General features: G+C 40.0%; 1 protein-coding gene across 2 annotated transcripts in view; it reads left to right on the top strand.

Moving 5' to 3' along the window:
• The first annotated feature begins 1,035 nt into the window (after positions 1–1,035).
• Positions 1,036–23,198, top strand: part of LOC108671169 (patched domain-containing protein 3) — a 72,095-nt gene continuing 49,932 nt past the window's right edge. Inside the window, exons 1-2 of one of the 2 annotated variants that reach the window (XM_018158662.2) lie at positions 1,036–1,134; positions 7,586–7,639. The gene's annotated coding sequence lies outside the window, so the exon portion shown is untranslated. Of the gene's footprint in view, positions 1,135–7,585; positions 7,640–19,345; positions 19,787–23,198 lie in introns of those variants that run through there. The other variant, XM_018158660.2, reaches the window with a different exon arrangement.

Genomic DNA, 23,198 nt, shown 5'->3' with positions numbered 1-23,198 from the left:
TATGCTCGTGATTGAACCTCATGACAGTTTAACCTAACTCGTGTTCACGTTATCCAGTCCTGTGATTTTTCGTTAGTTGCGTTGCCACTGTGTATTTGTACGGCGTTGAGAAGAAATTATACTTGAAGTTTTATGTTGTTTCAAGTTTTCCTTTTTCCCGTCGTATTGTAAGATCATCAGGTTCAATTTTTCCTGTAGGCTCACTCGAGTGCGTATCTCTCGACAAAACTCTGGAACTTTTTGTGGAGCTCAACCTAAGTAGCGGAAGCACTGAGCGTGTAGCGGAGCGGCACATTAAATGCAAGTTATGTGCTGCATCCGTGAGCAAAACCAAGTAACAAGTTTCAACACACACGGTCTGCGATGATCCGTCATTTGAAGATCATTTTTGAATCGTTCGAAAGCGGCGATCATACATTACAGAAGAATAATCATGACGACCGAAAATCCAGCAAATTTGAACATAAGATTCGCGCGTTCAATGACACATCCACCACATTTAGTTTCCTTCAGCATTTCGAAGTGTTGCGAAACAAGGACATCTCAGAGTTTGTTCTTTGGTAATAATGGGTTATTTGCTGAGTACTACCAATTTGCATGACAACGAAGCATGCAGAAAAATTTTGATTTTTAATGACTTGCAAGCTCAAGCAGCAAATAGATTTAAATGCGACAATACATTAAAATTAGCGAGTTCATTCCTTGTTCATAATCGTAAATTTTCATATTCAGCATTCCATCTTTTTATAACTATACATGATGAAATAAATCATCATTATTTCTTTACTTATACATATCTACCACTGATATTATAAATCTGCTTAGTGCCAATTTGAGATTAGACTCACCACTAATTCTAACCGAAACCGCAGGCGAAGACAAAGATTCCTCTCAGCTGTCAGGCACTTAGAGTTCACGCGCGACGAAGTGATAAGCAACTGGAATAGACTGCACCTGAGCAACATCTGCGGGAAGTCTGTTCTATCTCTAGTATTACCTGATTTGGTTCAGTTGTAAATAGGTTGGGATTTTCTCCGTAATCTGGCCTGCTTATTTGAAGCTGACCCAAGTCAAAGATCCTCCATCGGGCTCGTTGAAGTCTACTTCTCTAATTTTTGCAGCTGCCAGTTCAAGGTTAGTGTGTGAAGGGTTTGGTTTAAGCCATTTTGTCGATGTTTTGCATTCTTATATTGAATAATTGCGTGTCATGCATCATAAGTGACATGCTATGATGTCAAGACGAGTTTGGCTATCTGCTATACTTGGAGAAGCACGTAGGTGAAGTTTTCAAGCACTTCGCTTCAACAATTTCAATATCTTCAATAATTTATTACGAGGTTATCATCCAAGCTGCGTACTTTATCTTTCTGATCGTTGAACGCGCGATTTGAAGCTGCGAGTTGAATCACTCCTTGCATCACCAAACGTACGCTATTTCAGCATGAATTTTTTACCATCACCTAATCAGTTCATTTCCTAGATTTCATGCCATCAAGTAATTGCCACCTGAATGTCTCTAGTTGCCACATTCTTTAGTGGTTAAATTTATGCTCGATGTCGTTGGTAAGAAATTTGTTTAGTCATCAAGTACCGATAATTGTAGCGCTCTAAGCTGGATTACAATCGCAGCCGCAGTCGCCCGGATTTCCGCGATGAAAGTTTTGTTTCGGCTTCAGCGTTTCAAAAATCTGAATGCGTGATCCGTTGTTCCTTTGTTAGCAGAAGAAATTCGGATCGTCTTTCTTGGTGTTGCTGCATGGATTTTATTCTGATCGATTTTACAACATGCGGCAGTACTGGAACGAAGTATTGCAATAACTAGGTAAAAAGTTGCATCATATCGTCAGCTAACTTCACGAACTTGGGAATTAATGTCCAAAAGTGGACGTTATTAGCCGTGTTGCTGTTGTTCTCAAGTTGAGAAGTATATGTTGACAAGTCGTGCACACATTGGTGCTATGCATGCCTCGATAACTGTCACCATCATAAACTGTGTTCTAGATCCTGCTTAGTAACTGTTAATTGATGACATCTCATTCGCCTAGCGTTGTCTTGCAAGTCTTTCGCAATTATTCAATTACAATATTAGTGCTATTCAGTTGTTAAGAGCAATATGCATCAGCGTCGTTCATTCTGCTAACCATACTTGACACCAAGTGTGCCGGTTTTATTCCACATAGAGGCAAACAAATTAAAGTTGTAATGGATTGCGATAAGTTTCAAGGGGATTCTCTGCTCGGTGCCAGCTATGATATTTGAATAGTCGTTGCGCATTCAATCAGAAATTCTGAAAGGAACCAAGATCATGGAGTGATGATTTCCAAGTCTATATTTTTCTCTTGAGACGGTGCCTCATCAACTGGTGTACGCAGAGTAAAAGCGGTACCCGAGAGAATTCCAGTTGGTATGAGAATACTTGTGATTTGCGCGATCCAGTTGTGATATAATTTCTCCAGCGAAATGTTTACGGCTAAGACACGATCGTCGGGTAACGGAGTTGCCAATATAGCCATAACGCGGTCACCAGGCCAAGCTACCCACGATTAATTTCGAACGCGAAAGTTAGGCATCAATTGGATCAAATTGCGTAAAATTTAATCACGTTTAACACTTAACGATATAGCTCATCTGTGGAATGATGAATTAGGCATGAATTAATTAACGATGATGAATTGGGGATGAATTAATTGACGATGATGAATTGGTGCTTGCAGGCGGTGCAAGATAGTACTCCACCACTGTACAATACATGTGCCACTGTACATTTGTATCAGCATCGGAGCAGTGGTTTTATCATTTTGCTTGACGCCTTCTAAAGAATATCACATGTCGTCTATATGTTTAGTCTAATACCCAAAGTCAACTTCTTTACATCTTTCGTAAGCACTTTTCAGGGGGCAAGGAAAAAAGTGGCATAAAGGATGAGATCAGTGTTAGGGATGGGAATGATGCGATAAAATTTATCAATCAGGGCATTGCATGTATTTCCCTTTGAAGTAAATAATACGTATATTTTTAATGATTGCTTATTTTTGGCTAAATTTATTTCGAAACCCGTTGAAATAATTCACCACACCTCCGATAATGTTGTTAAAAAGCAACCTATTAATTAAATTACTTTATACTGCGATCACACCGGATTTAAATTTAAAAAATGTAAGGTTTTTGTCCAGATATGCTTGAAGACGCTCAAAATCGATATCGTACACCTTAATTAATTGTGTCCTGAGGCGTGAACGTTTTCATCACATGTAGTGATTTAGACGTTAAAAGACCAGTATGTGACGAATAAATGATCAAAGACAGACGTCGGATATTGATCCATGTTTGGTCGTTTTTCTTGCTCTGGCAATCAATTCAGTGTCTGGTAATTAGCGCTCAGACGGTTTGTTTGCTTTCGCAGAAAAAAAATCTGCTTGATTAATAACCTCCATCCGGCACGTACAATGACTCGCTGTCGTCTAGTTCAACTAACACCTCTCATCCTTAATTGCTTGGCGTATCACCTCTTCTTGCGGCTAATTGCGTTGGCTCCTGTGCTCGATAATTTCTAGACACGCTTGAATCGGCCGATGCCACTATTTCGGACCAAAAAAAATCTTGTCACGATGTGACCGCTTGTTACGGGGGTGTTAGTTGGGCGAAGTTGTCTTAACGAGACTTAGGACAATTCAGACCTAAACGTAACCTGGTAATAACATTCGCATAAAACAAGCATCACGGCAAATCTTGTATCAGCTAACGGCATTTTTCATTTACCTATTCGAATATCTGCTCCTTCTTGCTATGAGTTGTAATGACTCCTTTGCTATTTTCCAATATAAAAGCAAATCTTGCTGCATTAAGTCCATTGACAATTTTCCCGGTCTTCTTAATAGGACGACGACTCCGGGGACAGTTAGGTCTCTATTCCTAATGTAGGGTTATTACTTATTAATAAATGCATCTGCATCTATTCAGTACCAGTATGATGTCTCGCGGAGCACGAGTGATGCAGTAGTGATGTCGGTGAACCGACCGGTTATGTCCAATTAAGGATTCTTCCCAGTTTCCCCTCTCGCGTCTGAGTCCTGTCAACTGTTGACGCCAATGAAGTCCTGTTCAGTTATTTACACATCAGATATACTCGTCAATCTTCGGCTAGCGCCGTGGCATTTTATGCGAGGATTTCAGGAATTGCCGAATCGAAAAAAGGGCAAGCCATTTCTTTTTGGGTCGGATTGATTACCTGATGGTTATGATAGGCCTGCATCTATATATCTTGTACACAATATTCAAGTTTACTGTGTGTGGGTTTTTTGAGTTAAGTCGGGCGTCGTAATAGATAGGGGCTGATCGAGTGCGTGTTCACACTAACTCCCGTGTTGAAATATTTCCTGAACCCTAAAATTAGTCATTTTTGAGTGGAGAAGGCATTGCAAAACAAACGGAAAAGGATTAAATCTAATTTGATTTTCAAATTGGTATACATAATTTTGAATTTAGAATACACAAAATGTTTTTTAAGTTGTGCGAGTTCTAGGTTTTGTTTAAAATGAGTTGGAACACGTCTTCCTTTAATTGACATACACTAGTGTTATTTTTATTAGCAGTGTGCGGGATAAAGGGATTTTGTAACAGGAATTATTGATCCCAGTCAAGGCCGAGTAACGAATGAACCTAAATCAAACTAACGAACCTAAATCACAACGAGTTGAACATTGCTGGGGTGCTCGAGGTATTCAATCACTATTACTTCTTAAACTTTTACAAACTTTATTTGATCAAATCTACCATTAATAAAGAAAGAAACGTTGCACAAATGATCTATCATTGATGAAGTTGTTAGCAGCGATGAACCATACGATTGAGTTATTGGCTTAAACTTAGAGGCTCCAACTTTAATGATACATTTATTTAATATTTTTGTGATTGCTGCGGTCGTATCTTACATTCGTAATTAGATGACCAGTTTCGTGCTCATGATCTCCTGTTTGCCCTCATGATCGATAATTACCGCAGGATGGCGTCGGAAAGCTTCCTTGGCTGAGCTTCCAAACTCAACTAGTTTATTTGCTCTACTATTACGTTATAGTTCAATTGTACATAATCGAAACTAGCTATTGTTTAAATTTGTTCGTGTACCACTGTCTGAGCATACATTATTACTGTGTGCGTGCGAATATTTAATAGGAATGAAATAGCCTCGTCGTATTTCCCTACTAGAGAAGGGAAATGTACCAGATTCCATTAGCCGGATAACGCGCTCTCCCGAGCGGGCCTGAGGTTTCCCCTCGGGTGTCAGAAGCGGTACTTCTACCCTCACTGACTCTGAGTTTCCCTCGAAAGAGGAAACACATCAACAGCGCCGCATAAGGCGAGCGAACCTGACCGGGAAATGCTTCTTCCCATAGGCCTCTCTGCGCGAGGGAAGCTGGCGTATCGATCGCCACTAGACCGCCCATATTCTAGCGAGGGAAGGAAAACTCGGGGGGAGGGGGAGTCTATGACGTACCGTATTTTTCTTAGTTTACTATTAAATACTTTTACCCTAGAAAGTGCAGTCTAAGGTTATTAGGAATCTTGAGGTTCGTGCTAGCGCCCATTTTAATGGTAATTTAGATGAAGGTACAAACGGTGTGCGGAAATAGGCTGGGGCGAGGCAGGGGGTGTGGGCAGTCAACAGCTGCATAAATGGGCGGTCACGAGACGCGAGGGAACTACCTTTCGTTCACTGAGGGCACCAGATTATGAATGACGAAAGAGTACCTATTAGTTTTTGGTCGCATACTGTGATTCATTTTCACTTAACCCCTACTCATTGAAACCTTTACATTTTTCTTTATCATGTATGTACTCACGGAGCAAAAAAAAAAAGCCTATGGATTCATCATTGAACGGAGGAATGAATTTAAACAAACTTTCGGTTTTTCCTAATATTCATTGTCGATGCAAAAACTGGTTGAGTTTCATATAATTTTCCTGTAGCAGATTTGCATTGGTGGCTTGAGCAAAAGAACCAATATTATCCGTTTATTTTTTGCGTGTGCCAGGGAAATATTTTCAGAAAATGCCGTTGCGATGGTCGACTACGCGTAAGAATTTGAAACTGCGTTTGTATTTTAAAGATTAGGGATAATTAAAGGCATTCCTACGTAATTGTTGTCAAAAATTCGTCCACATTTCAACTTTTTGAAACCTTAGTGCATATGGAAACAGCTGTGCTTCATTTGATTTCACTAGAAGATGTGGTACTTCATGTAAAATCTTATCTGATATATCCTTGATTTTGACCTATTTTTCACCTATCTCGGCGGTAAGGATCGAACCCACGATGGCTCAATCTGCCCTCGAGACCAAGCAAACAATCTGACGTCATTTACCCTATCAATGCTATTGGTTTAGCTTGAAGATTTGGACATAAAGCTTCATCTCTGTGCCATCTCTTTCCTGCGAAAATAGAAATGGTTATTCATTGCCGTGTGAATATTTAAAATTGCATCCCGTTCTCAGGATCTTAATATTGGACACTCGTTTTAGGGAGTGAATAATACTTCATATCTGTAAGTCCAAAAATTCAGTTAATTCTGCCATCGAAAATCGACCGATAATATTGTATCTTGTATTTTCCCTATATTTCTCTGAACGGGAATTTTTGGAAAACTAGCCATTCTATTTTGCCAAGGCTTTGAAAGAAAATATATCTTCACATTAGGAAAATTTATTCTGCTCATGTTTGTCTTGAGTGAAAATGAATTCAACAGAGAACACTTGAATAACATGCATGCTTGTGAATACGAGCCTTTCGGCGCTTGGCACTCTGTATGCTTCTGAAAATCATGGCAGGGTTTTTTATCATTTGTGCAAAAAGTAGGTGATAATTCATTAAAACAAAATTTCAAATTCTGATCAAATTGAGAAAAAAGTAGGCTTTTCGACCTTCTTATGTTCAATTGTGATGCACAATTTGAGTAATCTAGCTCGGCAGAACGAGCAGCATCGTGAGCTCGGCCAATGTCGTGGCAAGAAAGAGATTGCTTTTGAGAACAACCGAAGAGACGGGGCAAATTTTTTTCCAGGCTACGGTGAAGCACTAGCCAGTTTTTGTTCTGTAAAATTAGGGTGCCCACGACTGATTTCAGTTTGCCTTCTAATGTCACCCGACATCAGCTATACTTTATTACAGTTTGTGCTGATTATAGTTGTCAGCTGCCTCTTGCTAATATATTCTATATTTTGGTGTAGGTTGCTCTAGGATAGGTTTTTAATGTTCGAGTTAAACTTTTTAAGCAATATACTCTAATTGATGGAACCTTGCACGATTTTTTCCTCTAGAGCACATAGTACTGTAACATTTTTTACATTGAAATCGTGCTCAAAGCAGAGATTTTTTCAACCTTTTGCTGAATAACTGGTGGCGCAGTCTTCAGTTTAAAAATTAAGAACAAAGGAGATTGACGTCAACCTTTGATTGCTTTTATTGCGTTTTCATCGTGAAAGTAAATTTTTCATTGATTGATTAGTTCTCTCAATTTATTCAATACGATGATGTCTATATGATTAGGAGCGGGTTTTACCGTTTTATTGATAGCTTCTTCCTTCGCAGGCTTGTCTTAGCTGCTTTGCGAGTAGCTGAGCGGTCTTCCAATTCCCCAAAAGCGTGAGTACCTTAATAATTTTTCAGAATTTAACCTGAACGCAACGATAATCTTGCATCGTTTTTTGAGCAGATTGTAATTTTTTTGAGAGATTCTGTTGTTCGACTTTCAGCTGTAGATAGAAAAAACAGGACCATCTCTTGCTAATGTTAACGCAGTACAATCGAACTCTTGCTATTCATAGGTGAATTGGTGAAATTTCGGAATATCTCGGCAAAACAATGCCACCAAGTAAGATTTTTCTCTGTTCAGCATTGTTGTGAAGAGTTTCCTGAATCGTCCATGTTCGTCGGCGATCAAACCCCCCTTTCTCGGCAAGAAAAATTTCTTAACATTTCAAATGGATGACGAAGGCACGGCACGTAGAGCACTGGATCGGGGGTTGTTGGTGTAATTAAGTGCCATGACTTTGCCAAACCACGCTCCCCACATCAGTACTTCTCTTGCGAAACGCTATTTTGACTGAAAGAAGAATAGTTACGAATTTGAATGATAGTTGAACAAATCTTTTATTTACGTCACATCTGAACAACTCGAAAAGAAGTTTGAGCCATTTGATAATGTAATTTGGTAGCTCTCATTTTAGAGTAGAATAGAATAGAAGCTTGTGTCGGCATTGAAGAAATAGGCCCATGGCCTGTTGCCGATTCTTGAACTTTTCGTGACTTGATTCACAAGGGATCAGGCCTCTGGAACCCGATCTCTACATAACATTTAATGCAATTAGAAGCCGGCATCGTGATAAGTCACGGAATTGTAGAACCTAGACTATTGCCGTATGGTTATGCGTCGAAGAGGCGTTGAAGCAGAATATTCATATCACCGAAGCCGCGTATGAACGTCGAAGAACCGCAGAAGGAAAGAAACGAGCTGCCGAAGTAGCGATATAGGTGACTCACCAGCGTACCTACATTCCTGAGATGCTCTAGGATAGCTCCGCCTCCACCATTCATTGTCCGCTAAGTTGCCGTATCTAGAAGAGGGCTAGCACTCGACGCCTGCGAACAGCTCTAAAGAACATATTTTCCCGAGCGCTCTTTTAACCGTGAAACGCACGCAAATGTTGATTGATCAATTTGTATGGGAAGATTGAAGATGTAATTGAATCCATTTAAATTCCCGAAAATTTTTCTTCCTATGAACTCTGAAGAGGAACAAGGTTAGTTGAACAGGATCATGTTTGCTGCCTTATCTACCGTAAAGATCCTTTCGTCTTCCCTCGATAATGTGTTCAATGAAGGTGCATTTCGCCTGGTAATATAAATGGTTACCTATCAATCTGTGGTATTTGGCAAACAACCGCAGAGATTGGCTAACAACCTTGCATAATTGTTCCAGCTACGGTCACCCGAAATGCAAATTGCATAATGCGCATCAGACAGACCTTCATATAGTCTTCGCATAAATAATTTAAGCAGAATCCTCGTCCCATGTGTTCTCGCGCGATTAGAGCTGCTTATAATAGACATGATTAGTATTTATCATGATTTAAGAATGACTAGACAATATATTAATACACTTCCATATCTATTTCTGCCACATCTACTTATTCTTACGAGAAGCCTGATATTCAACTGGTAAGGTTTTACCGCGAAACGGGCCATAAGTATACTGACTGGAATGTTAGCCTTTTATTCATGTGTCGAAATGATTGACGGAAAAGCTAAGCTTTGACAAACTGTATTCTATCTTGATCCTATCTATAATTTAGTTCAAACAATACCAGTCTTGAATTGATTCCTTTGGTTATTGAATAGAAGTAACGTTTTGGAATACTTTTTCAGATCTAAGCTTCTTCATTGTTTAACTGAGATGTAATACGAGTTGTTGCCGGCCTGTGTGTTTTTAATATTCCAAAACTCGCTCCCCAAATTTGACAATTGTCTAGATTTTTTATTAATTTTATTTTTAGGTCTATAATCAAAAAGCCAAAAATACCACGGAAGTAATCGCTTATAAAAGTTGGGCCAGTATGCAATTCAAACGGTGGTAGTAAGTGTGAAGACGTTGGCGCATAACACCTATACCTACGCTAGTGACCTAGTGCAAAATATAATTGACAAGGAATCGCTTATAAAAGTTTGGCTAGTATATAGTTCAAACGGTGGTAGTAATTAAGCGTGAAGACGTTGGCGCATAACACCTATACCTACGCTAGTGACCTAGTGCAAAATATAATTGACAAGGAATCGCTTATAAAAGTTCGTCTATATAGTATATAGTTCAAACGGTGGTAGTAAGCGTGAAGACGTTAGCGCAAAACACCTATACCTATGCAATTAAGTGACCTAGCTATAGTGCAACCGCTGTTGAGGGACCTCGCGCACATTCTTCAGGCGCGTCACACCAAACGTTCTAAAGAAATTCGGCCTCTCACGCTGAGGTTTTACTGACGTGTCCTTGTAGTGACGGCACTGTGGAATACAAGACGTTTATCATTTAATTGTTGTCACTGCATTGTATCGAACTAGGTTTTCTTGTTGCAAATACATGAGAATATTTATTAGTTTTGAAGCTAGAACAGGGCCTGTATCTCCACATCTGGGCCCGTGGTGTGTGCGTGTCACCTGGGCCCTTGATGTGTGTGTGTGTGTGTGTCACCTGGGCCCTTGATGTGTGTGTGTGTCACCTGGGCCCTTGATGTGTGTGCGTGTCACCTGGGCCCTTGATGTGTGTGCGTGTCACCAGGGCCCTTGATGTGTGTGCGTGTCACCAGGGCCCTTGATGTGTGCGTGTCACCAGGGCCCTTGATGTGTGCGTGTCACCAGGGCCCTTGATGTGTGTGNAAGAGACAGCCCGTTGTGTGTGCGTGTCACCTGGACCCGTGGTGTGTGTGCGTGTCACCTGGACCCGTGGTGTGTGCGTGTCACCTGGACCCGTGGTGTGTGCGTGTCACCTGGACCCGTGGTGTGTGTGCGTGTCACCTGGACCCGTGGCATGTGTGCGTGTCACCTAAACCCTCACTCGTAGCGGTCATGGGGAGAGGCCGCGGCATGCACTGCGCGAGTGAAAGTTTACAGCCGCGGGTGAAAGTGAGCTGACGAGGGCAGCTTCATCCACGACCCTTGCGAATAATTGCTGACGCGGGCGGAAGTAACTTTGCGTGTAGGTTCATTTAGGACTAGGCCTAAGAGTGTGTAGAAAACCTAGTGTTGTAGGTAGTTAACGGAAATAAATTTTGGGCACTCGATGACACTAGCACGATTGAACTCAGCATTCATTGGGCCCATCGAGATTTGTGATGATGAAAATTCCATTGTTGCGCATACCATAGTTTGTTTGAAAATTCTAATCCCAAAAGTGCATATTGAATACATTTGATAGCATCTTATGAAATTGTATTTCCATGTTGAGATGTTGCGTTCAGTTCACGCTGTAGGCCGGGCAAGGTTAATACGCGGTCATTTCTTTACTCCAATTAAGACCAAAATAGACATAAGACCTTGGCTTTACCTTCTGCGTTATCAGCTTGAACGATGATGCCAAGTCGGCCTCCTGTGGACGTACGGTAAATTATGGAGTTACCATGCCTTTCGGTTAATGTTCATCGATCTGAGGCCTAGATTCTCCAGGCTGCAAATTAACCCCGTATGAATCTCGCTCTTCTTTTTCGGCTAAAAGCCGAAAAAATAGCCTTCTTACTCCTTACTTTAATTTTGAGGGTTATACTGCAAATGGGTATAACGAACGAAGGCTCGCCCCCATCTCATCTTGCGTAGCGTATTTTTAGTCCTTGAAAAATATGCGCATAATTATCTTCAAGATTCATTTAAGGAATGAATGTAAGGCCTTTAATATAGATATTGCTTTTCTGTTGCATGTGTTGTGAACCGCACTTGATGTAGATTAAACGCACGTAATCTTCTGGAATATTTCGAATTTGACTTCTATGCTGAAGTTTTCCAATTTAATTTCTCTCTGAAGTTTTCAAAGATCAATCAGTCCTGAATTTGATGGCTTCTTATTTAAAAGTAAATTGCGTTTCAAATTCTGCGAAAATTCAACACGAAACTGTGACTTGATTATCAGCAGTGCTTCAGAAAGACGTTAATCGTGAAATAGTCATTCGATGATAATTATTTTTAGGACTTGATCAATATAGTCAGAAGGCAATTTAAAAAGATTATCTTCTATACATTGAGATTTTGCGGAGTTTTCGGGCCCCCCCCCCCCCAGAATTCCCAAATGAAGATGGTCACATTTCTGTGAAGAGAACATTCCTGGAGTTCCTACAGTTCCTGGAGCTCGCGGCGAAGCTGTGGGCAAATCGGGCATTCTGATTCAGCTAACATACATATATCGGTCGTCTTGTACGATGCCTCACGTTACAGCTATTATTTCCTCCTTCTACACCATGTTTCATGTCGTCTAAATTATGCTTCGATCGTGAGACTTCCATGAGCGGAGCCGCGGAAATTCGATAATTAACGCAGGATTACACAATACTTGGTACAGGATTTAATCTTGCATTTCCGCTACTCGTGCTCTGTTATTTGAAACCAAATGTATCAAATGAATGCCCCGCAAGTAACGTTTACGATCAGAAAATGTATCACCAGTGAGCTGCCGGGACCTTTAAGCAATCCGCGTTCTATGAAAGGATGAAATGTTAAGGTCGCCGCGATTGTCTCAGAAGATCAATGGTGCAGCGCAATATTTACAAGAATTCTCTTCCACTTTAAGGGACATAATAGAACATTGCTTGAGCATGATTGATTTTTTTGATCACAGTTGCTTGCACTATCAAAGTTTATACGTGATTATCGGTTAGTTTCTCTACGGATGGTTGGTCGCGTCAATTCATCTCACTCGGCCACCGAGTCATCCATGCTAATGCGAAGAAGTCGCCGTGAGGTCTAACCTCGTCAACACTCAACGCTGTAGCCTGTAGGTGTGCTATGCCGTACAGCTTCCTATGTTGTAGCTGATGCGTGCTGACATTGACCGAGTCCCAGCTGAATGAGGCAGAAAATCTCAAGGAAAGCCAGCCAGTCAGGGGCAAAAACTAGGGACTTCCAATCATAATTGCAAGATCCATTGTTTGGACTCTGATATGACGGAAAATGAGGTTGTATGCTGATCACACGAAGAACTTCGTCGGTTGTAGGACTTTGGAAGAAGTAGACTGCAGAATTCGGTTCTAATATTTGTATTCTATTCTGGCTAACTTGTTCACAGCTTGCGGTTCTTGGTCATAACCGGGAAAAATTTCGTCGCGATATTGAGCGAACAACCTTGTTCTTATTCGGAAATAGATGCTTTAGCAACAGCCCCTAAATATGAATTAAGAAAAGATAAGCGTATCCAAGAACCCTTGTCGATGAGAAATATTCGAACTATGGAGCTGGTTGTCGTTACTACTAAAGCCCCGATTATCTTTCACCGACATTCACAATGGCGTAGAACGTAGGTCATTCACTTATCTTTATTAAGCTAGGTTGCATTTTCTGTGGCTCATTCTACTTTTTTATTTATGGCTCATTCTACTGTTGGCGTTTTTGTCTAAGCGTTGAGTGATTTACTGTAGTTGCATCATTCTCATATATATGAGGCTTTTAGTTTGTTTAATGAAATTGTAATGAACATCTTTATTACTATCACACGACTTGTGGAAATGACTCATACGAAGCCAGCTCTACTTTCGGGTAGAGACACGAAATTTTGTTATTCGTTAAATACTAGAATTTTAAATTTTAGAAAATTGGAGTTTTAATTTACTCCTAGCTGTCCTACAGCAGGTAGGAGAAATTTAGAATTGATAAATTCCTGTCAGATTAATGTCGCGGTCATTTCATGAATTATGAATGAACACAAATATTTTGTACTTGTTCGTTTTTATGTGACGATTGTCATTTTGACTGAATATTTGAGTTATTTGTTATTTAGGTTACGGCGGCCGACAGAGTTTCAAAACGACAGAGTTCTACCTCCATATTGCAAGACCCTGTTAGTTGCAGCTGTCGGTTGCACGTCCAACATTGCGGTTGCTTATCGGTTAATAACGAAGATGTCAACACAGAAGCAGGATATGGAGCTACGAATACTAGTAGCTGCACCGATGACACGGAACGACAAACTCGGGAACGCTACTTGCAGCTGAGCGCATTTGTTCATGCCTAGCGCACCCTTGTCCGTTGTTGGTGCGAAATGAGAAAAAGATTAGACAGATTTTGATTGAAACGTTGGAAACAGTATTTGGCATAACCGTCTTTATTTTGTACTTGAGGTATTAATGTAACGAATTTTATTTAAATTGATGTTCTACTCCCTGGAGGTCGAAGTTAGTTCCTTCAGTAGATTATAATTATCTTAACAGTGAAGCCTCAATAGGGAACTGAGGAAATGCTAGCCAGGCGTCGGTGTGGGCTCGTGATGTGCCGCCCAGCGTGCAATGTTCCAAGAGACGCTTGGTGTTGTGGCACTTTTCCGGGATGATATGAGATGGTCATTTGTTGGGCTTTTAAGACATGCCATAAATCGTTTTACCTTGAAGGAAAAATCGATTGCTTCATATTTATACTTATTAAGAATCGCTAACAAGGTTTAGTAATATTAATGTTATGTGCAAATTTGTATAAATTTGAATTCTCCGAGTTTCCGTACAAGCTTTCCGGTTAGCATGGAAAATCTTCCCGTACGTTTCCCCATAAATAGGTAATTTTGTCGTCGAAATCTAACGCTAAGTTCAATGTTCCTTTCTGAACGATCGCAATTTTTCCGACAAAATTGCAGCTTTAATTTTAGCTCTCCGATTTATCGTAATGTTCACAGTATTAGCCCTGTATTTCATCTGGAAAGAAAAATTTCTCGTTTGTACCTGTTCAGATATTTCATGAATGAAGCTCGGTCACCAGACATCCGCGTGTGATGAGGAAGCCATGCAAGGAACTGTCCTGCCCACGTGCTCTTGACTTTCCCGTACAAAGCATTTTGGACATCGAGGCCGACGCGGTAGACGCGAGATCCTTGACACTCGGCGCTGTGCAGTGACCTCCAAGCCCAGCTTCCTGGCATCTACCTCGGATACCCACTGCCGAACACTCGGAGAAATAAATGACATTTTGTCCAAATTGCGATGCAATTTTTGCGCTTGTGTGGGTCAAACTAACCTTGTTTGTCGCGGCTTAAGGTCCTCTATCAGAGTCAAGTTCGTACCCACTGCTCGTACAGTGGGTAAGTCACTAAATGGACAAAATGACCTTTTCGCCGTTTTGAGTCCCGACAGCACCCGAGATCTCGCGCCATCCTGCCCCACCAAGTTCGATCTCGCGCCATCCTGCCCCACCAAGTTCGATCTCGCGCCATCCTGCCACACCAAGTTCGATCTCGCGGGAATTCCGTCTTTCTCCATACGAAGTTACTCTGTGGCCTCCCAGCACGTCATACACGCGATCATTTCCTGTTTGAACCTTAGTAGCTTAATATTAGACGCTACATCGTGCGAAGCAACGAAGGAAACGAGTACCTTGGCCAAGAACACATGCAAGCTCTCGATAAAAACCGTCTTTAATTGACAATCAAAGCTTCTTTCGGAAAAGTCAGTCACAGACTACCTGATATTGGTCAAATGTTGAAAGTTACTTCAACTCGACGCACATTTTCAGCCATTTTCCAGAAACTTTAATTTAATTCGATGACCGGCCGAGTCCACATGATGATGCAGTGAACTTGTCTAATTCAAGAAATTGCACCAATAAATGGCAGTGCGAACAAAAGCTGTAATTTATATTTTTAGGCGTATGATGTCAATTTTAGGAGGCGTGAGTAGCATACCAAAATGTGGGGCAACTTCATGTTCAAGAGATTAATCTATAGAACTATATAAAATGATCATATTGCCCGAGTTTTCAGGTGTGAAAATGACTGCAGTTTGTGTTGCAGCATCAGTTAGCCTGATACTGTAATTTTACTTTTTATTTGATTTAAATGTGAATTCTGCGGTTTATTGAACCTGGTTCTGCACGGTAATTTAGTATAGTGATTTAATTCTCATTTTCCTCACTCTTGATATATAGGACAAAATTTTATGCTGCTGTTTTTTCTATGACTGGTTGGCACATCATAAATAAAAAATAAAATGACTGATTTAAATTTCAATTTATCAGTATGTAAGAATATTGTATTCTAACAACACTCGCAAGTAGCCACTGTAAGTTCGTGACCTACAGTGGGGGGAAATAAATATTCGTACACTTGAAAAATCGTATTTTAATGTATGTAAGTACACAAACTTAACAGAAAAAGTGATTTAAATTATGTATAGAGACGCATAGTATTCAAAAATACTATCAAAAGAAATTAAATCTCAATTATTTTAAATCACTTTTCCTGTTAAGTTTGTGTACTTACATACATTAAAATACGATTTTTCAAGTGTACGAATATTTATTTCCCCCCACTGTATATAGTCATGACCTTATTCTTAATTTTAACATCATAGTTGATGGGTCTGCGACAGCTCATGAGCCTACATAGCATTTGAATTTCAATAAGCCGGTTTTTCAATTTCCAATCAGCGAGATCTGGTTCCACTATTGGCCATTCATGTAATTGGAGTGAATAGTTTAGGCCTTAGGGAATAACTTTAACTTAACTACATATCTTCGAAAAGATATAATCCCTCGACTTTGAATGTTTTGTTTTGAGCGGTAAACTTATTTATTGTTTACCTGTTCGCTAGTTCGCCAAGTTAACTATTTGTTTTCAGCGGCTTTTATAGAAGTCTTTCAAAATCCGGTTAAAGCCAGAATCATAAGCTGCTGATTTCTTGATTTCTGATGATTGACGTCAGTCTCCGAGTTTAATCAAGAACTGAATCTTGGTTTTCTATACGGACTTGTCATCAATTTAGCTTGCAAGGATGTTGCAAGCCAACTGTGCGCAGCTTTCGATGTGATCCATCGTCTTTGCTCAATTTTGTACCTTAGAAGCCCACGTTGACGAGCAGCTATTCAAGGTTTATACTACGATTGCGTTTTCTCGCACGAGCTTATTTGGTCTAATTAAACTCGTTTCTAACGTTGACACATCTCAATTCTTAGGTATAAAATTACAAGGGTCGTGCTAGGCTTTCTGATAACTAGATTTTCCTTGGCTTACTTTTTAATTCACACGTTGCAGCATGTAATTCAAATTTCAAGTATATTTTTTTTTTGCTAGCATGCGTGTGCGATTCTACCTGCACTGCGATGGCACCATTGCATGTACTCGTGTTTTGGATACTCGCGCTTCAACCTACGCGGAAACAATTAATTGTCCGCTCCCTTTGAACCACTCGAGCCAATCCTCCATCGCACTGCGCGCAATTTGCATTGCTGCTTGTGATTAAAATTATTATTATAGCGATGAATTATGCATGTCGAGTTCTAGTCGAACTGGTTCTGTGAGGCAATGATTATTTTCGAAGATAACTGCAACAGAAAATGGCCAGGCAGCGTCCATTTTATCAAATACCTTCAGGAATCTTGATGGTATACTAATGGTTTTAGTAAGAATTGACCATTATGAATGGAATGGTTTTAGTAAGGCTGGACCATTCGTAGGGACCATTATGTTCTTCTTGTAAGATTTTGCGGGAGCTGTGCGTTAGCTGAAAGTTTATGTGAATTGATTGAACTATATAGTAACACGAAATTCACCTTGGACATTATTTCAACTTTCCGAAGGTAATCCTTCTCGTAGTAATATAATTATTCAGAAACGTTCAGGTTTGTCTTGTGTAGTTTCATTGATAAAAATTTCAAATTGTCGTTTTTCTGCTGATTTTTAAAACTATATTCTAACAGAATGGAAGAGGCGTGCGAGTTCAATACATCACGGCACATAAAGTGATGGGCTATTTAAACGTTATTGAGATTCTGCAGATCCGCTTAGAGTATTTCCGGTTCATCTGCAAGATATGGAAATATATATGCATACATTTTTTTAGATAGTAAAACGCACGTGTTACTGCGTGAGCACTACCCGTCGTCATCATCACATCAAAAATTCTTTATCAGACGTGTTTTTCACCTTGAAATTTCATCTTTGTTGGTCATTGCATGCAGGTACCATATGTTTTCCTCCCCGGTAAGTGCTATACTGTGGCTATGGAGCTTTAGAGGTTACGTTGTTTTTCACATGTCCCGTGTTGTCTGTTGTTCAATATGATGTCCGGGAGAACAAACCTCGGCTATTTTGATTGTCATTGTGACTCGCGCGTTCCACGATCAAATAAGAGTTCATTTGAAATTACACGAAAATTATTTAAAGAATTTACTGAACATGAGCGTGGCTTTGAACACAATGCAGAAAAAAGTTCATTGCTTGGTTTTGAGAAATTTAATGTCGTTTATAGAAAGATACTACACTTGGGTGAATGACAGATGTGACGCAGGAATTAGAACATAACTTCAACGTACAAGTTTCTGAGAGATGGAAGTTAAATTGAATCCTGCTGGATACTTACATTACCTCGGATTTTCTCATGGGTAGATATCATTTCAACACCAGGAGTATGTATCATTTACCAAAGATGGTGGTCAACGCGAGCCCAAAAATGGTGTACTAATATTATGCACTGGATTTTCCGTCTCGGCTTACAGAAAACACTCTGCATTTCGTGCTAATTTTCTGTGACGAGGAACTTGACTTAGCAGGTGACCGCGAAATCATTTGTATAAACATGCCTTTGGTGCTGGCTTACAAGAACCTATATTAGAATATGTTCTAATGTTCCCAGTATTCTTGAAAACCACGCTTTTTTATACTTTGGTCGGAAGCTAATGGAACAGCGTCCTACTCCGCTAATTGCCATTGGAAGCAGAGTGCATCCGCATCGAAAAAAAAAAAACATACTATTTCTAACCAAAATATCGGTTTTCCGGAGTGAAATTTCTTCGAAGGCACACAGAAATGGGCTAAGCGAATTTGGGGAATTGGCGAACATGTGTAGGGACCATTATTCAAGTTTTCCAACTTCAGTTTTTCTGATAAATTCTTTTCACTTGACAGCCAATTATCACAACGTATACAGATCATAATTTCTAGTTGTGGTTCAATCTGAAATTAGAATTGCGTTACTTTATTGACCAGTTGACTAGATTTACGAAGTTCTAAAAAGTATCGTACGAAAAAAACTTATCTGAATCATTTCTAAATCTGAACGACCCCGTACACTTTTGTCTGTATAATCCAGCAGCTTTTAAAATACTTTTTCACTTGTATCAATTTCCTAGATTTAGTAGTAGTTCTTAGGCCAATTTTGTTGTCCAAGAGCCCTAAAAAGAAGTGGAACTGGTTTTGTCCAGCTTATCCAGCAAAGGTGCTTAGGCCTAAATTTATATTGAGGCCTCTCTTTCTAGGAGATGTCCCTATAACCGCTGGAGCACTTAACGCGTTTTGAGGTAGACAAATAAATTTGAAGTTTAGCTAGTCCTAGTCAGAAGTGAGTCACCCGCCAAGTTCAGTTGCTATTCTGTGGCGGTGGTGTGAGGTAGATGCTTTCGTTGCTCCCAAGTTCCATTCACCTGCGCACGAACAACCTCGCTTTAGCTGCCTTTTTTGTGCGAAGAAAGGTGATTGCCTACCTGCTAAGTCCACTCATCGAGCTGACAGTGTGCAATATGAAAGTGTTTGTGAACTCAAATTTTATAATCTATGTAAATTTGTAGGAATATTTAATCGATTTAATTCACCAGTCACCTATACCATCGCATATCTTGTGACATGAAGTTTCAAAGTCAATTCAAAGCTTTATTCGTAGTTACGCAATTTTTAGACAAAATATTGCACGGTAACAATGTACGTGTGTGAATAATTTATAAAATAACAATATTCATGATTTCAGGATAGCGAAGATACCTATTATTTTCTTGAGGCCTATGGTATATTGTCAGCGTACAATTTTATTTCATTTTCCTGGTAGCCTATAAACAATAGGTATAACGGGTTACTTCGTGCCTCTTATATCTGTGATCTGTAGTGCACGGGTTTGAAGCTTGGACTAATTTTTTTCATTTTTTGCCAAGGCCAAATTTTTAGAGATTTTATATTCACTGCCTAAATTGAAATAATAAAATTCTTAGAACAGTGTAATCCTAGCCTCTAGGTGCTTGAAATCTGCAAGCGACAGCTAACGAAAGCCAAGTGGGACACGGCAAAAGAATTAGGTGAGTGAGTTTATTTCATATGCTCCATTTCCCACACGTAGAATTACATTGGTTGGGCTAGAATATAATGAACCTAGATATTATCTATAATATCTCTTACGTTTATGGCGAATTGTTTGAATTTTAGTCTTAGGTCGCTGTACGATTTTGGAGGTTTATGCTATTTTGTAATAGACGTTGCAGCCTTGCTAATGTTATTAGCTAACTAGTGGTGATTGCTCGTTGACTTGCATATGTAAATTGTGGCTTTACTGCGCTTACTAGTGAAACTGATCCGCGGCCTACACTTCTAATTGGGGTCATTCATTCTCTACCGTCATCTGCCTTGTCATTTCAAGACTTACATATTCTAAATAATTTCTAAAATTGAAATGAAATTAGTTATTAGTAACGAGTGAAGCCTAGACGCTTCACAAGTTCTATCCTCGTCTACACACCAGGCGGTCGTCGCACGTCCATATGTCCGTGACGTGACGAGCGAGCTCGGTGAGCCGTTACGTACGAGGAGCACGTGACCTTCCTTCCCCCTGTCGAGGTCCGAGACCCCGCGATAATTCCTAACTCCTCATTTTATTGCAATTTATTTATCAATTTAGTTATCATCTATTGCGAACATTTGAACATAAATTCATTGCGTTTGTCTGTTGACTCGTCTGGAGTTCCTTGAATGATACCGACAATTTGCTGCCTAATAATTATGAGGTATTTAAACTCAGAGTTTGTATGATGGTTGTATGCCATTCCATCAATAAATTTCAATATTGTATTGGAAGTGCAATAGAATGGAAGTGTAATGAATAGATCTATTAAAATGAACAACCATGTTTGCTGAGGTTACAGTAATGCAAGGTCGTTTTCAAGTCGCAGTTTTGCAAGGTCGTTTTCATGTCGCAGTTTGAAACCGTTAAAACCTTTTTTTTCTTTTGCAAAACCTTTTTCAAAATGGATTTTTGCAAACGCCGTTCGTAGTAAAGTGAGAGGAGCGAGCGTAGCATCTAGGGTCGTGTATGAATCTTGAGTCAACGGCATGTAACTCAAGCACGCATGACTACAACATTTAGTTGAGCATTTCTAATTTAATAGCCAAGCTTCATTAAATCGAAAGGGGGTCATCACTCATTGCCTGTGGAGCAGCCGTCAGCGTATCAAGGGCGGCCAGCTATCGAGGCCTTGAATGCTTCTGATAATTAACGCGATGTTTTTTAGAGATTCTGGAAGTTGCTTTTTGCAAGGCATCAACATTTCCCTCGGTGGCGGGCACCCACTCTCCCTTTCATTGAACTGGTGCGTGGCATGGCTGGGCGCTGCGGGCATCTCCTCATCGCTGATGTTATAGGCCAAGTCCTGTCCGCATGCTCGCTCGGTCGTAGAGTTCAAGACTTGTTCTCGAAGCCGGAGAAGCAGATTGGTCGTACGCGTTTCGAGCTCTAAACTCCTGGTGTGATGACTGCAACCAGTCCTCTATGATGAAAATTTGCGAGGCGGATATATATAGGATATACGGAGGTAGGTATTTATAGAAGTAACTTGCTAAGTAGCAAATGGACTCGCATAGAAGAGTGGATTCGCGCATCGGAAATAAATCCGAAAATAATACAGAAGTTGAGCGGATTATCGCTGCAGTCAAATCTTTTTGTCTTCAGTAACTTGGCGGTGAGTTATTTGTTGTATGAATGTTGTTCTTATTTTTCTCGAGAGGGTCATCTTGAATGACAATTTAAACGAAAGGATAGTTTGAACTGGTCGATGATTATCTTTGAAACGAAACGAATGACAGATTGATTTTAGACTGGACGCTTGATTTTAGCAGAATTGAAATCAAGGAATTTGGATAACGAACCGGTTTTAAAACAAATTTTTTTCGACCAGGTGAAATTATAGGTAGTCGCCTTTAAACAAAATCATTTTATATTCGCGTAATTAGAGTTCTACATCCAGAATTTAAACGTTGATGACATTCAGCAATATGACTTCTTTCACAACTGATCATAACTCGACGTCCCAAGTCCGTAAAACCCCGGAAATCTCGTATAAACTTTAGTCAGCGTCAGCCGCGTTCTTAACCTGGTTCAGCTGCTAGCGCTCCTGCTATTTTGTCGAGGTTTTTGCCCTGTGCCAGAACCTGATCTGGTGCAACTGACCCCTGTTCTAGGTGAAGCCATTTGCCGGAAGTCATGGGCTCGCTGTGCTGAAAAAAAGTGCGCTGGATCATGATATCTGTTAGCTAAATTCTCTGCTCGGATTTTGGGCTAATAATTCCTTATGGATCAATTCTAGCTCCACTTATTTCATGCTTTTGCTCATATAAGCTAATGCTGGCGAATGCCTAAGTCGTAACATGAAAGTGGACAATTTTTTATTAATGTCGGTAGTCAACTGGGTGTTCATTTCCCATTTGAATTGAAATTACGTACATTATTCGCGTGGGATAACCATCCTCTTTTTCCAGAAAGCCCGATGCATACAATATTCTTTCTTGTTTCTGGAAGCTGTCAGAAATTACTAGAAACTTGTACATTGCTTTGAAATCTTGTCTTTGTCGCGAGTCAAACGGATATGTGGCGTGTTGTTGAATTTTTTGCTGAAGTTTAGGAAATCTTGCTCATTATTTACTAACGTCTGCTGCGTACAAGGCTGGTCGTCTCATTCCTAGAACTTGATATTCTTCTCGCCGAACGTCTTCAGCAAGAGGATGTAACTATATACATTGCTTTTTGGATTGCCATTGTAAATTTCATCTTTAACAATATTACACGGCTTTTGGCTGATATGTGCGTTATTCGAGTTCAAGCTTGGCTATCATGCATTATTAACAGATACAATTTTTTCTTGAATGGAAATATTTTTCCCTTGTAGGATCATGAAATTGATGGAATGCATCCAAGCAGTAATAAGGTAACTTTAATTTGCTTTCATTCTTCGTGATTTACATTCGCATTGCTAATGTTTATTTGAACTCTAATTTCTCGCCTTCTATGGGACTGATGGCCTTACCGAAGTTAAATAAGCTCGACGCGTCCAAGTCACGAGCAAAAAATAAATATATTGACAAGAGTTATACACCTAGGCCCCGGAATAGCAAGACGAACCCGGCCAGTTCCGCAAAAAGTCAAACGAAAGGGAAAGGTCCAGTGTAGTTTTTGCGAACGCGATTGGCGCACAAGAAGTTAGGAGGAAAAAAGTCCCCTTGCATCGCCTGCCTGAGTCGCGTGGCAATCTTGGTACATAGTACACTAAAACTTGCACAAGAGGCCTACTAAAAACTTTACATGCACTTGACGTTCCTCTCCGCAGGCTTTCATGAAAGTGAAGAGAAGGCACCCCTACTCGATAATGTCTTAACTTGAGGGAAGTAATAACAGCGTAGAAAATTTGAAGGATTTGCCGAAATATTCCACCCTTACATTTCATT

Source organism: Hyalella azteca, unplaced genomic scaffold (assembly GCF_000764305.2).
Source record: "Hyalella azteca isolate HAZT.00-mixed unplaced genomic scaffold, Hazt_2.0.2 contig5956, whole genome shotgun sequence".
Taxonomy (NCBI): Eukaryota; Metazoa; Arthropoda; class Malacostraca; order Amphipoda; family Hyalellidae; genus Hyalella; species Hyalella azteca.
Note: the sequence above shows the minus strand (reverse complement) of the source record. Positions and strands in the feature narration are given on the sequence as shown.